At 42.2% G+C, this 16,021-nt stretch overlaps 1 protein-coding gene and 1 pseudogene across 2 annotated transcripts in view; both read right to left on the reverse strand.

Annotated features, from left to right (window-relative positions):
- The window catches only part of LOC130192427 (serine/threonine-protein phosphatase with EF-hands 1-like), a 991,358-nt pseudogene that overhangs the window by 93,671 nt on the left and 881,666 nt on the right, over positions 1-16,021 (reverse strand).
- The window catches only part of dok4 (docking protein 4), a 127,474-nt gene that overhangs the window by 48,838 nt on the left and 62,615 nt on the right, over positions 1-16,021 (reverse strand). Inside the window, exon 2 of one of the 2 annotated variants that reach the window (XM_056412434.1) lies at positions 7,069-7,307. The gene's annotated coding sequence lies outside the window, so the exon portion shown is untranslated. Of the gene's footprint in view, positions 1-7,068; positions 7,454-16,021 lie in introns of those variants that run through there. The other variant, XM_056412433.1, reaches the window with a different exon arrangement.

Raw genomic sequence — 16,021 nt, forward strand, 5'->3', positions numbered from 1 at the left:
TTGTGCTACACCCCTATTAAGTTAAGTATAAGTTATTTGCCTATCAATTATCCAGTATATACATATAGGGTTTCATCCATCTACATTTATTATATTAATAACTGTAACAACAGCACTTTTGGCAGCACCGTTGGTGTCCCCTTCAGAAAATGCTCTTGAGAATGGTGTTTATTGACTCGCTCCCAAACAGTGAAATGAAATAGCCGCCTATGCCTGCTCACCTTCGATGCAAAGTGCATTTAATAGAAACTGCATACGACTTCCGTACTAATAATTCGGATCGATGCCACTTCTTAAAGCCAAAGTACAGCAGAGTCCAGCAGCTTCTCATCGTATATAAGATCTGGTGGATTCCCATTTCAACCGGCAGCAGCTGAAGAGGCAAAGACTGGTCGAACAACGTCTGTAAACATTTTAGTATGCCAAGAGCTAGTTCATCGGTGTGAGGCTGCCACGCATGTTCGGCTATCTGTTCAATGAACACACACACACACACACACACTAACACACTATCGCTTTCTATTCCCAAACTGCTGGCAAGACTTTACTAAGAAGAGATACGCATGAAATATTTTTTTCTGAGACTTCTAATTGTTCAGTGATACTGCCTGAATAGGTCACACACCCAAACTGAGGTTTGTGCTCTCTCAATTGGCGGATTATATTCTGCCTCGATATTTCAATTTATTTTTGACTCCCAAATACACCGTCCTGCTGCCACAAATACTCCCAACAGCACTAAATGTGAAACCATCCGCACCTGAAAATAGTCCCCAACCAATGCACTTTTTCTTCCTTTTGGATATACATTCGCTAAAAACAAAAGTGTCCGGTTGTTTTAGGGAATTACTGAGTCTTTTCTGATAAAAAATGTAACCACATGTGTGTGAGACGTTAAAAAAATAATAATTCACGCCTTTAGAGAAACCAGTCGGTTGACGCTGAGAACCACAGACCGATGTGTCGGAGATCGATCTGTCAACCTGTCCATTTTTTAGCTTGTCCCGGGAATTGTCGTCACTTACAAAAATAAAGAATATCGCAAACCATATCATTTGAATATTTGTCCTCTGTCGGCAAAAGGGGGAAAAATCCTTTTTTGTCCACCAGAAACTATCAGTCACAGCTTTTACTGTGATGGGCTATCTTTATTTAAAATCTAGTTGTGAATACATATAAATGCCTTTAGAGCAGGAGACGCTAAGGTAAGGTAGAGAAGCTTTACGTATATGAATGCAGGCAATTAGCCATTTAACGAATAACGCCCCTCAGCTCTGCTTATAACCGCGCCACCGTGAAGTGATCTATTGCTTAACAAAACACTCATTAGTATGGCGATATGAAAGTTAGAGACATATTCCAATTCCAATATTTTCTTTATGAATAAATAATAACGTTCACAATGAAATAGGCCCTTCTGGGCTGTCTGCCTGCACATTACGGGCAGGTTGCTATAGAACGCTGGTTGCTATGGATTGGAAATTGCAATAGCAGGTCGTATATATTATTTTTCATCACAGGCTGGCGATAAATTGATTTAACTATTAATTCTTAGGTATGCTGCCATTTATTGCGCAACCACTGAGAAACTGTCCAGCGTTAGGAGAATGACCTTGTTGCACAAGGCTGTCTTTTGTTGTTAGGCGGAGGAGGGTTGCTTGTGTGGCGAGGAGGACGTTGCCACTCCTCCAAAGCAGCTAGCCATAGACATCAAAGCACTGGTATGTGGGTATTCTGAAACTATCATAACCTATCCCATTTTACCCCTTTGATCATGTTTTCAATGTGCTTGCAAAACACATTCAAATTAGTCAGCAGTCGTTAGTACCAAATATTGGAAATGAAAGGGCGAAGCATAAACACTGGGAAGTGCTGCCAGATCCGAGACTAAAGTAACCCAGTAGGAGGGCTTGTAGTAGTTTAGTTTAAAGTCAAACTTGTGGTTGAAAAATAAGTCATAAAATTATATCAAAGGAAACGTTAAAATGTTCACTCATTTGCAGAGAAGCATGTTTTTGACCAGTCGGTTATCAAAGAGCTGTGGTTGTAAAAAGTGAATTGGGTTGTAATGAACTGAAATGTGTTTGGCTTTGGCTGTTTTGTCTGAGAGTAGAACATACGTTGACCTGATTATTTGAGGCGTTCAAAAGGAAAAGGCGCTCAGCCTTGTGCATTGTCCATAAAATGAGTTAGAAAACCACAGCGGCCACAGTAGAGTAGGTGATGTTTTGTTGGAAACCATAAAGGTATGAAAAAGTTAAAATGAGCAAAACATAGGACACTTATGGGGATGAATTAAATCAATAGTAATTAGTCTTTGATCAGGACTTGTCCTTTAACTGATCGGTGATCGGTATTATCGGATCGTCAGATACTGATTTCAGTGATCGGCACAAAAAACCTGATCGGTGCATCTCTACCTATAATAGTTAATATACGTCACCATTTCAGAGCTTGGTGGTGAAGTGAATTTATCTAATTACCGACATCATGAACCATCTACCGATTCCAGTTTACTCATTTCATAATACATTTTGAAATATCTGAATCTCACATAAATAAACAATAACAGCAATCAGTGATACATAACCACAACTTCTCCAACTAATTTGTGCCAAGTCATCGTGATTTAGGCGAGGAATCATCTATCATCTATACGAGGCAGTCAAGGGGTCATCTGATATCAGTTGAGGTTAAGAATTTGGAGTTTGCTTTTCAGCATCCAGTTTGAAACGGAAGATCGGAAAGTGTACGTCCTGCTGTGACAGCTGACGTATGACGCCCTTAGGGCTACTGCGAGATGACATACTATCCTCTGTCACTCGGCAATCAATCACTGGCGTTCCCTCGTCTGCTGCGCTCTCCTCCGTCCTGCATATGCGCAAAATGTACACGGCCAGATACAGAACCTGGAGAAGCAAAGTAGATGCTGATGGGAGAGGAAGCAAACAAATCGTTGCAGAAGCCCACAGCTCTAGTTAAGACGAGGGCCCACGCTAAACGTGGGCTTGAGCACATGTCAACACAAGGCTGGAAAACATCATAGACCAGGGCTCCTGTCAAAAAGCCTAATTGTCACTTTGTCCGCATGTAAAAACAGGCTGCGAGCTGTAATCGGCCGAAATGACAGTGTGGAGGACGAGACTAACACCCACACTGGTAATGTAGCCTGTCATCACGGGCAGGTGACTGAGCACACCAGCCACATTCTTTGGATTTTGGACACAGGGGTTATTTTGGTGTCAATGCTCCGCTCATGCAGTTACCTCAGCCATCAAAGGAGGCGGGCCCGTCTCTTTGGACCCTGTCAGTTGGAGGACTTCATTTCCGTGCAACAATAGATAAGTCGGATGTTAACAGTGTCCCGCCACTCCTCTCCCTACTGGCCCCCGCCTGTTGCCTACCGACTCAAAACTCACCTGGACGCCAAGAAACTGTACAAATTATTTCAATCCGGATTCAGCAGAGAACTTAGTCCTCAACGACCTCCTCCTCTCCTCTGATGACAACCCCTTCAGAAAACATCATCCAACTGGACCGCAGTGCAGCCTTTGACACCATCAACCACTCCACCCTCCTCTCCCGTCTTGAGTCCTCCCTCCACATCACTGACACGCCCCTTTCCTGGTTCCAGTCTTACCCTACTGACTTTCAGCAGTTCATTAGTACCAATAGATTCGACTTGGACCCACCCCCAGTCTCTTAATGTGTCACCCACAGTTCGGTACTCGGTCCCCTTCATTCTCTACATCAGGGGTCACTAATAGGCGGACCACAGTCCAGGTCCGGACCCAGACATCACAGTATCCAGACATTGACCTAAAACCGACAGAATGTGATGTTCCTGACCTTTACTTGAGGACATTCTCCCGAACTGGACATCTTTGAATATTAATTAAACGGCCCTAATCTACATGCTTCACCTTGGTAACAACATACAAACCCATGGTCTCCATGTCCGCTGCTACGCTGATGACACCCAGCTCTACATCTCTTGATCCATCAAGGCCACCACCCACTCCACCAACTGACTCACAGATATAAAGACCAGGATGCAAGCCAACTTTCTCCAACTCAACAACGACAAATCTGAATTTGGCCCCAAAACACGAAACAAATCCCATCAAACTTCTTCCAGTGCATCGGTGGCACCACTGTTCCTGCATTCAAACATATCCGTAACCTTGGTTTCATTTTATATCTGTTTCTTACTGTTATAATGTAATCTCTCTGCCCTGTTTATATTGCTATTGTTTTTGTTTTTACCATGTAATATGCCTTTGAGTTCTTTTTAAAAGCGATATATAAATACAATTTATCAGTTAGTCATATTTTTGTGAACAAAACCAAGACTTTGTCCTATTCCGTCTCTCAATACAGTCAAACTGCCTCACCATGTCTACGTTTTTTTAGCCCAAACCTCATTGGTTCGTTGATACTGATGACATATTTAGACACAAATTCTATACTTTCATTTCGGGTTGGGAAATATGGACAACATCTTTTTTCCCGATATAGGTACTTTTCTATCCTGATAACGATATACATCAGGAGATGGCATGTTTTCTTGTTTTTCAAGAAAAAAGATAAAATGTGACATTACTACATAGTTAATACCACAAAATATGTGCAAATCAAAAATACAGAAAAAATGTTCAGTGAGTAAAAATGCATGAATAGTACAAATAAATAAGAGTTAGATTATTAGTTTAAATGTAAAGAATAAATAAATGCAGTGTTGAATGGGGAAAGACAACATTTAAACCTCACTTTAAATGTCAGTTTAGTTTTAGTCTGAACCCGAGGTGGAACTCAATTCTGTTGCACCAAAAATTGGTTTCTTTTTTTCTTACCGTGAAAAAGGTTTTCTTCTCACTGTGCCATTTTCGTATTTTTCATCTTCTATTATTTGGTCATATTGCTCCATTATTCAGCAAGCAAGCTTTTTTCTCAAAGGAGAAGCAATTAGAGCGACCATGAGGAACGCTAGCCTAGCTAACGGACTTCTCAGCAAACGTACCAGGTCCCGACAGCACAGGAATGCATTAATATAAGTGGGGTAAACAAGCATCTCCATATTGTTTAAACCATATTTCTTTGGGGTTTAAACTGGGATTTAATGCACGGAAATTACATTTGAACTGTGCAGTTAAGCTCTCCTCAAATCTGGATTTGCTCATTTTGAACCTAGTTTTGTGAAACTGATGAGAACTAATCCTTGATCAAGTCTTTCCCTGTTGGTGCAGCCCATCCTTTATTCTCCCTCCAATACAACATAAAGGCTGGTTCAGAGCCTGAGCCAATGAAGCAGCTGTCAAAGCAAATTAGAGCAGGAAAAACATGGTACAGAAGCATCCCTCCCCCTCCTCCTCTATCCTCCCTCTACACCTTTTTCTCTTTCTCTCCTCAACCTCCTTCTTCTGCTCCTCCTCTCTGTCCTTCCACCTTCATCCTCTACCTCCCCCACCCCCCATATCTTCCCAACTGTATTCCCTTCTCTCCTCATTCACCCGGAGACTGAGCCACACACACACACACACACACACACACTCCAGAATACAAATAATGAAAGTGCATGCATGAGCATTACTCAGGAGACACGGGTGAATTTGTGCATAGACACTGGACAGCTTCACCATGAGTGTGTGCGCTATAGATTGCACACACATGACAACTGATCCGTGAGCAGAGGATGTATGCTCCGCGGCAGGAAGGTGTGTGTGTGTGTGTGTGTGTTTCTATCCACATGGGACACAGGCAACAGAGGTTTCCGTTATATTTCATCCACACGGTTGACACACTGTAACGCTACTTCCTCTCCACATATAACCACGCTGGTATATGCACCATCAACAGACGACTAAGCCTTCACCCTGGGTGCCATCGACTCCCCAGAATGATCAAACTCACTCACAAGCAGGTTAGCAGCACGAAAGAAAACTAAATAACAGGGTCTCCATTGCCAGCCTTACTTCTCAGGTGGTAAAAGGATTAAACCATCGGACCACAAAGTGACATGAAACAGCATATAAGTGCAACGACTGGAGGCAAGCCGAACCAACTAACACTGGGATTTTGTTGAGTGACAACCAAACCAATGGACTCCGCGTGCTTTTGGTGAATTGTCTATATGTGGGAGGGGATGAGAACCCACAGGGGTTGTTGCTACAGCATCACCCACCCCTTCCCCTTCCTCCCTGAACAATTAAGATGATGTGGGGTGGCTACCTGAACTTGATCCATAGTCATTAGGAATATCAGTGTGACACGATCAGCCGTTCTGTGATGGAATCACAAACAATATTACTTTAGATACTGTCAACTCGACAGACACCCACCGCATCTCTAAAATGAGTTTGTGTCACGGTTGGAAGCACAAGGAAGAAAATACTGCCTTGGAGCTTACTGTTGAGGGAATAAAAGACATGTCTTAGGGCTATAACTGTACGATTACTTTTATATTGTTGTTTTATCTGTAAGTAATTATCTCCAATAATCAATAAATGGTTTTGGTCAATAAAGAGTTAGATTTCAGTTATAAACCTAAAGATATGCTGTTTAAGAATTATTTAGAAATGTAGAAATATTCATAAAAACCAGAGGCTGGGAAGCTGGAGCCAGTGGTATTCTTGCCAAAAAACTAATTATCAAAAGTGTTGCTTATTAATTTCTCTTCATTAAATAATAAATAATTCGACTTATTTGTTTGCTCTAAATCTGTCCCTTTTGACCTGAAACACATTTGAACCAATCACGGATTCGTAATACGATTTTATAATAATATAATAATATAAAATATGAATTGTCTCGATTTAATATTGAGTTTATTTTGTATTAAGATATTTTAGAAACTTATCGGGTGATTGTTACTGGTGTGGTGTGGTCTTTTAGTGTCTATGCCAGAACACTTTCATGAATATCGCAGCAATGGAGTGCCACTTTTCGTTTACAATATAATAACAAAACTAAAGTTTTTTCTCTCTGTTGTAATACTATTACTATTATTATTACACTGCCGGGCATCGCGTCACCGTGAACTCGACCTCCAGCCCGTGAGCGCGCCGTTACCTGGATGACAGCTGTGACCGCCGCTGAGCTCCAGCGCGGCGGGTGGAGGCTGCGGGTGGGCGGGCGGGGTCCCCCGGTGGTCGGACAGGTGATGCTGTGGTGCTCCGCTGACTCACCCCACCGCTCCGTACCTCCCTGCTGCTGCAGTGGCTCCGCCGGCTCTCCTCTCAGCCGCAGCAGACGCCACAGTAAATCCAAACCGGACCGTGAGGGCTAAACCAGCGGTGGCCGCGGGCTGTCTGTTGACACACACACATGCACACGCACACGCGCACACACGCACACACGGGTGGTTTATTTCGTACGCAGCGGCAGCGTGGATGCGGCTCGCCGCTGCTCTCCCTCTCCTCTCTGTGAGGATGCGCCTGCGACGCTGAGCCTTGCCGTGCTGTGCTGTGCCGACAGGAGCCCGACAGGGCTGCACATCCAAAAAGGCAAGACACGCCCAGCCGGCCAGCCACGCTCCAGCAGGACCCGCCTCCTACCGTAATACTCAGTGTAGCGCGTAGACTAAAGCAACTCAACAACTTCTTGTGGCAACAAGTAGCCACAAGGCAAATAGGAGCCGGCATGCTACAATACTAGACGGGAGGCGGTGGCAGGAGCAGGTATATGACGACCAACAACATAGAGGAGTGCTCCAAACCTACTTAACCCTCTCACCTTTACACACCTGGCCAATCACTCAGTGCAGTTTCCAGCAAAGCTCAAGTCGTCATTTGGGAAGCACTTCATTTGAAGGACAGTGATGCCTAAAGTGTGCAAAGATAATAATGGCTTCTCTTTTAAAAAAAGATTGTTTTGGGGGAAATTCTAATTTGCTTTTTTACTGTTAGGATTGACGGTAATTATAAATGAGGCCCTTAGACTGAATGTAAGAAGTGGGCGTAGTCATCGTAACATTAGATTATCGGCGATTTTGGCGTGGCCAACTCGAATTATGGACATTGCCTGGGTTTTTTGCAACCAATGGACGGAGGATACCTTGGGATAACGTAGAGGCACAAGACTCTAGTAGCGGCGGCGACCTGTTGATCTCAGTTAGCCTATATATCTACTATAAAAGGGACCATAATTTACATCATGCTGTAAAAGTCTTGAAACTAGTGATTGAGACCATAAACTCGTGGGCTCGTAGGAATCGCCCCCTGCTGGTCAGTAGAAACACTTCTGCTTTGGCTTTACCCAGCAGAACCACAGATTTCCAGCTGATATGAACTGGAAACCCGTGGAAATGGGTGTCTGTTTTCCTTTTTCCTAAAATAACAACATGCATAACGCATGGCGGCTGACCCAATCGGGGTAGCGTCCGGTAGAATTACAATTTATGTAATTTCAACCATCGTGAACCAACCACATAGCAGCCGGGTGGGCTATTACAGCGTTCCTTTAGCCTGCATGAGGAGGTCAGAGAAGCCCACACATCAATCGTGTGTGGTGACAGTACAGTTTCACTAATAGACGCTTTGATGGGGTCAACTGAGAATCGGAGGAGCTGTACCAGCTACTATGAGAATGATAGATGGACGCAGCGCTCTCCTCCCCGCTCTGCTCGTTGAGAAAATGCTGATTGGGGAGCTTTGGGGTTGTCGCATCGCTGCGTTACCTTGGACGCGTTGGGTGCGAGTGCAGACGCCATCATTCACCCTGACAGCCAATCAATCAGCAGGCCAATCAGGTGAGAGCACAAGTGAAAAATGGCGTGATGCTTGGCGGCACTGAACGTGCGCACACCTGCTGTGCACTGAAATAGCCCAGGGCTGTCACTGTCAATGTGTCATCCTTTGCAACGGGACAGTGGGGCGAGCTTTCACCTGCTGTGGTCCGAAGGGAGGTGTGGACAAAATAATGTGAACGTCTCCCGAATGGGGATTTGACTGTTTGCCGTGACAGTTTTATGGTTTTGTCGACTGATGAAGTTCAGCCGCCGATGCTGCGGCCTCTGTGGGGTCGGGATGGTTGCCTTCGTGAAAACATATACATCGATTTCTTGTTCCAGGTGGACCTCTTTATAGCTGATAAATGTAGCTAACTGCCCCGCGACCGACCCTTCCTCTTGTATCTCGTGTCACCTAACGGAGGCCATGCCACAGTGGGAAGCAGTTAGACCATTGAACGATACAATGTCAATATGCTTTCATCAAAGGGATGGCTGCCATCAAAACAACTAAACGCAAGATTGAAGATGTTTCTTGTCACTCCGGTTATTTACAAGCACAAATGCGTTAAAAGTCTTTTGCTGGGAGGCTCCATAATAAGAAATAAAATAAAGTAAAATATAAAAATATAAGCAGCAGTGGATACGAAACAACAACAAAATGTGACTTAAAATATAAAGGTTTTAAGAACAATGTACTGATAGATTTAAGAAGTATCTGAAACATGTTCATTCTAAAATTATTCAATATCGTCAAGTCCACCAGACAATAGTTAGACATGTACTGCGGTTATATTTTAATTGTTCTGTGTGGCTTCTTAAAAAATAAATAGAACAGAACACTCACGATAACGCCAATTAAAGGATGTTTGTATTTTTCAACTCAACTCATGTTCCATGTGTAAAATGAAACTAGGTGTGTGTTACTGTAACTAGTAATACTGACTGTCTATCAATCAGTCCAATTTGTTGAACGTCTGTTGGTCCGCACCGACAACCTCCTCTTTCGCACTATTTTATGTGACCGGTAGCTGCCAGAATGATTAAAAGTCTACATCTGTTGTCAGGAAAACAAAAGAGTTGATTCACTGCTCATTCTTTGGTAGCTTTTAGGAGAAAGTCAAGTTATTCCAAGTCCAAAAAAAGTTAGTCCAAGCAATCTCACCTCGTGTGTCTGGCTCGCACCTGGGACGAGATGATCCTTTAAAACCTGAATCCATCAACATACATCCTGCGATGGGCCCTGGCCGTAACCACTGATTATGCTCTTGTCCTATAGGGATGGCCTGATGCAGAGCACCTGGTCCGAGAACAGGGCGGGGCATAAAAGCCTTGAGCTCTCACGTTGCGGTGCGCAGGTTATTCTCTCATCATCGGTGGAGTGATCGCAGAACCTTGCTGCCGGTTACTTTGGTTTTGGTTCCGTTTGGGTTTCGGTGACAACACATACACTCCATTACACACACATTGACATGACTGAAGTTACTGACTACCACCCTCCATAACGTTAACTATATCTTTATTCAGTTAAATAAACACTACTTTACCATCAACTGCTGCATTTGTCACGGCCTAGGAGCCGGGTTGTGACACCACCTGCTCCCACAAGGGGAATAAACACTCTGGATCACTGCCTCACCAAAAATGGCTATAGGGTGGAATCACTACTTACTTACTGTACATCTGCTGAGGTCAAAGTACACTAAAAAAAACGATTCAAGCCCTTCTTAGAGGTGACACATTTAAATATTGTTTGATACATTTAAATAAATCAATTACAAAAATAGATATTTATATTTAATGGGTGTAACACAAAATGTATGAATACTTTCATTTATTAGATTTATTTAGGTTAGATGGTGCGCATATCAACTCAAAATAAATGTGTTTCATTGAGGACTACCCTTTGCGCATGCGCCAGCTGAAAATCAGTTGTTTGCATGAGGTGAAGACACTTTCAGGGCTGTACGGTGGTGTAGTGGCTAGCACTGTCGCCTCAAAGCCAGAGGGCCGTGGGTTCAATTCCCAGTCGGGGCTTTCCTTCTGTGTGGAGTTTGCATATTTTGTTAGTTAGTTCGTTTATATTTTGAGTTGGACAAACACAAATTAATTTAATTTAATTTAATGAATATCGTTATTTTATTTTAGATGTATTTGATACAAATGAGTTGGACTAACTTAATTACATTTTATTGCACTGATGTGCTAAATTTGAGTTGGAGTTGCATATAATTATTGGATGGAAAACCTGCCAACAATTTAATTGAGTTCATCCAATGAGTCATTTCTTTGAGTGTATGTGGGGGAAACTAGGACGCGTGCCCACGGTGATGCCAGAGGTCAGACCAAACCATTTCCTGCATTATAGGGAGGGAAATAAATTGTATTAGATTGCTGTGTCAAGAGAAACTAGGAAGATTTAAGAAACAATAACACACTTTTTACATGACACACAAATACTATGTAACGTGTGTCACAAATGTGTTTTTGATAAACTATTTGAGGATTATCCCAGTGTTTTCATGTCAAAATCGAGGTTCAGTCAAGTCATGGGATTCAAGTCCACATTCACCGAGAGGAGGAGTGATGACGGCAAACAATGCACTCTTTCTATACACATGTGACATGTCATTAAATGGGGCGTATTTTTAAATGCTGAATCAACCTTTTAAACATTTAAAAACTTTTAACTTTAAATGTTGAATCAAAAGAGGAAAGATGAAATCCCTATACTTTTTAACAGGAAAATAAAAATTAAGGGTAACAGCCATGCTCAAAATGTGAGGGGTGTTGTATTACAAGAGTTACGGTAAGGTCAATCACAAACCATCATCTCTACTGTGTGCGCGCGTGTGTGTGTGTGTGTGTGTGTGTGTGTGTGTGTGTGTGTGTGTGTGTGTGTGTGTGTGTGTGTGTGTGTGTGTGTGTGTGCGTGTATATATATGATGGGTGTGAGTTTGTGTACATGTACACTCAGGAGCTTGTTTTGATGCGTGTCCCCAGGTGACTGTTGAACTATATACTGATGACACAGTGGAAACTTCACACACACACACCAACCCAACGTTTTATCACTTTCTGTCTCTCTCACCCACCCCTCTCTCTTTCACACACAACCACACAGACACACACACAGAGCTTGGCATTGAAACTGCTTGGCACCTAAGATGTAGGAAGTGAAGCGCAAAAGAGCAGCCAAGTCCAACAAGTATACAGAGGATATACCAACAAAACAACCCCAAAATACACACACACATACACACACTACACAAACACAAAGTTTCAAGCGTGAACCAAATACCCACAAACAAATTCAGATCAGCTAATGCCGGCTTGACCATCCTACCGAGTGTATTACATAAAGAGAAGCAAATAGGAACGTGTGTGTGTGTGTGTGTGTGTGTGTGTGAGAGACATAAGTTTGGTGCCAGTGAGCTGATAAGGGTGTGATAGCACTGACACAGTGAGGTTCATGGGACAAAACACAGATACGAAGACAGACTGACAGGCTTCTACACATACACTCACACGCACACACACACACACACACATACACACACATACACACACACACAAGGTGAGCAAGACTGCAGGGGTAAATGTCGACCCGCTTTAATTTATTACATGACATATGTTCCTTCCATGCCATCCCTGCAGTGCTATCAAACGTGTGTGTGTGTGTGTTTGTGTGTGTGTGTAGGCGATGTAGACCGTTCATAAATGGGCATAATGAGCTCCATATGGCTGAAGTCAGAGAGCTGAGCAGAGTGTGCCTGGGAGAAATATCACCCCTGTCTCATCCTTTCACACACGGCCGAGCTGAACGCACGCACACGACTTCCTGTTGGGATGAAGACGCTGCTTCTCCAGACGGTGTTTGCGCGTTAGTGCAGCGTGTTGTCAAATGGAAATGATTAGAAGGAAAAACACAGAATTATCGCTCACGCAACAAGGAAACAAAGAGAAACTGGGAGTACTGTACTTCAGTACAAATACATGAGTATTTACATTTCACGCTGTTTTATACTTCACTGTATTTCAGAGGGAGGTAATTGACCTTGTAGTGCACTTCATTTTTCTGACAGCTTTAGCTACATTTACTTTTTTGTTTCTTACGTATAAAAAAAACATATCATCACCTGCATTTTACTAATCAGTAAAGTAGTTAAACTTAGCTCCACTACAGCCAGCTTTACAACTGCAAAATGCTACTTTCATATTAATGTACCAGTAATAATTTTACAATAAATACTGTAAAAGTATATAACACTTTTGCATTATGGATACTTATGGAGGCGCATCTCCCTCTCTGAATAATTCCATTTAAATAGCAGGAACAGCTGGCACCATTGACTTTAGAACAAAAAGTAAGTAAATCGTCAAAGTTGATGGTGTTTCCCCCATTTTTATTGTTTTTATTATGCATAGAGAATTGTTTTGTTGCAGCGGTTTGAATTTCACCTGAACGCTTTTTTTAAATGGACTATTAGTGGAGCATGCGGGTTACATCTGCATTTAATTAATAAGAGTTATTGTAATTATAATGACAATAAATGATATATATTTCAGCATTAAGAATTCAGTGGTTCAATTTCACAGTTAATTATTTAGGCGCTTCTTAGAGCCAAATGATATTGTATAATTACAACATGTGCTTCCTTACGCTCCAGGCCCCATGTACCCATTGGTCAAACATGATAATTAAACAGGCTTCCCACCCTGACAGGAAGATTCTGTTCACATATCGAGGAATCGGCAGCCACTTCACACACTAAATGGTGTTTGTGAACGTGAATAAATGAAGCTCGCTAATTGGTTCACTCCGATGTTACACTGTCACTGTAACCGGAGAGGCCAAAGCACGTGGATGTCATAGGTCACGTGGGGAGGAGAGAATGGGTCGACTCCGCTTCTACACTTAGGGCACCTTCAGTCACAAAGGCTGGAAATAATCTAACCTTGAACATTACAACAACTCTGGATTCTATTTCTCTAGGGAAATAAATGGCACAAACACGAACACACACACACACACACAATAGAGTAGAATGGATGCCCATTTGAGCTTCTATCAAAATGCAGCATCTCATTAACGAGGTTATTTCATAGTTAGCTTTCTTTACTTAAACGTCTGCCGAACAAAAGCCTCCATTCAGCACAGGCCGTCCTCCAGCCTACAGCTAATGGATTGTAATCTAAATAGGACACACACACAGCAATATTTCACTCGTATCTTGTTATACGCACCCACAGCAGTAAAACAACTGTTGTACGCCTGGGAAATGCCCAGTACAGTATATTATGATACAGCTCCAAGTAGTCTCTCACCACTAGTATATATATATATATATATATATACACACACACACATATATATATATATATGTATGCGTCGGCTTGGCACTCGGAAATCTGCACTCTTGCGCCAAGTGAGAATAAAGTTATTTTTCCCTGCTGGTGGAGATGCTCCTGGAGACTCGGTGCCCTGGAGCAAATTCAACCCTTAAGGCAGAGAGCGATGGATGGACGGAAAACCGTCCCACCGTCTTCACCTTGTCTACTCGTCTTCCACATCTTTACCCGTGCTCTTTCTTCTTCATCCAAGACAATACATTAGGTTGCATTTAAAGTGCCATGTTCAAGTTATAATGATGGAGCCAATCCTGAGTATCTGCAGATGCAGTGGCTTTATATAATGTATAACATTGATTAATTAAGAAATCTTGATATATAGATGAAAATACTTAATTTTATTTAGCATAATAAATTCTATATATATATATATATATATATATGTACACATACAGTATATATAAAGATGAATAAAATGGGCTTAATATATATATATTTATATACTTTATTAAACAATTCAAGTTTAAAGCTGACGTGACTAAGCCATTTATTCAAAAGATATTTTTGTGCATTCTTGACAACAATACAATAACAGTGTGTCATGCCCTTCAGCCTCATTTAGAGATAGATACAGCCAAATCCCTCAACAATGTCCCGGTTCCTCTCATGTTTTCTCCACTTTTACTCACAATATTTCTTCTGCAGTCATATCCCCTGTGCTACTCCTTTTGTCTCTTTTTTGACCACCATTATCTGACACAAAGAAACAAGTACAGGCTGCACAGCACAATTAGAAAATGTATCCCGGTTTATTATTCTGTCATTCAGGCATGCATGGATGACCGAAAGGTCAAGATATCATTTTGATTGTTTTAATTTATTTTAAGTCTCTTCATTGTGTTTTCAAGTGTTCTAATGCAATTCCAAGAATTGCCAGTTAGAAAGTTTAATTAGAAAGTATTTAATTGTACACGTGACACGAATGCAACTTACTATTCTGGGCAAACAAACATGCAGCACTTTAATGTAATTATTTTTAAGAGGAGATGATGTCTGTTGCTGGAGGTGTCGTTTCAATGGGCTTCACAGACCTAGATCAGCAACAAGGACCCAGCCCAAGCTCTCCAGGGAGACGAGGAAGAGCTCCCAACGGACCTCAGAACAACGTCATGGACATGGGAAAAAACCCAGGTTAAGTGTGTGTGCATTAGTAGAATATATTTATGAGGAACCTTTTCAGTTTTAGACCAGAAGAGTGAAGTCACTCTCCAAGTGTCAAATCAAGTGTTAACCCTCAAACAGCTCTTTCCTACGTGCTTTTAAGGGTAACTCCTGATAAGTACTCATAAATATACAAGAACAAATGTGTATCTCTGTGTGTGAGTGCATGTTCTTCCCCTGAGCATCGAGTTCTGGTGCCTTTTGGTGATCTGTTTCAGGGCGGTTGATGTGACATTCCGGGCCTCCGCTCTCTGTTCCTCCAGCTGGACTCGATGATTCGAGTGACTTCTTGGCTTTCTGATTTCGGAGAATTCTGGAGCTTCTAAGTCTGAGCCCACTCAATGTATTGCTCTCTGACTCCACTTTGGATGTAGCCACTAGACAACTGCCCTTCAATACGAAGCTCCAATGTTTTTACCGCTTCATCTGCAGCAACTTGATGTGTTGATCCTTTAGGGTAGAAATCCTCTGCTTCTGAACTTTCTGCAGCTCCATGCAGATCTCTTCCAGCTGAGATTTAAGATTTATTGTATCCCTGTATAGTCGATGAGAGCGTTTGCATTTTCAACACGGACCGAATCTTTTGTTGCACCTACCAGAGAAGAAACAAGCCATAAATAGTGAAGATGTGTGGAAGCAGGCTGTTCCGTGTGCCAGAGTTCAGTGGATTGCTTAAACAAGAACATCCAGTCTCGCACATGGTATTACATCCTTCTCCTGTCA

Source organism: Pseudoliparis swirei, chromosome 4 (genome assembly GCF_029220125.1).
Source record: "Pseudoliparis swirei isolate HS2019 ecotype Mariana Trench chromosome 4, NWPU_hadal_v1, whole genome shotgun sequence".
Taxonomy (NCBI): Eukaryota; Metazoa; Chordata; class Actinopteri; order Perciformes; family Liparidae; genus Pseudoliparis; species Pseudoliparis swirei.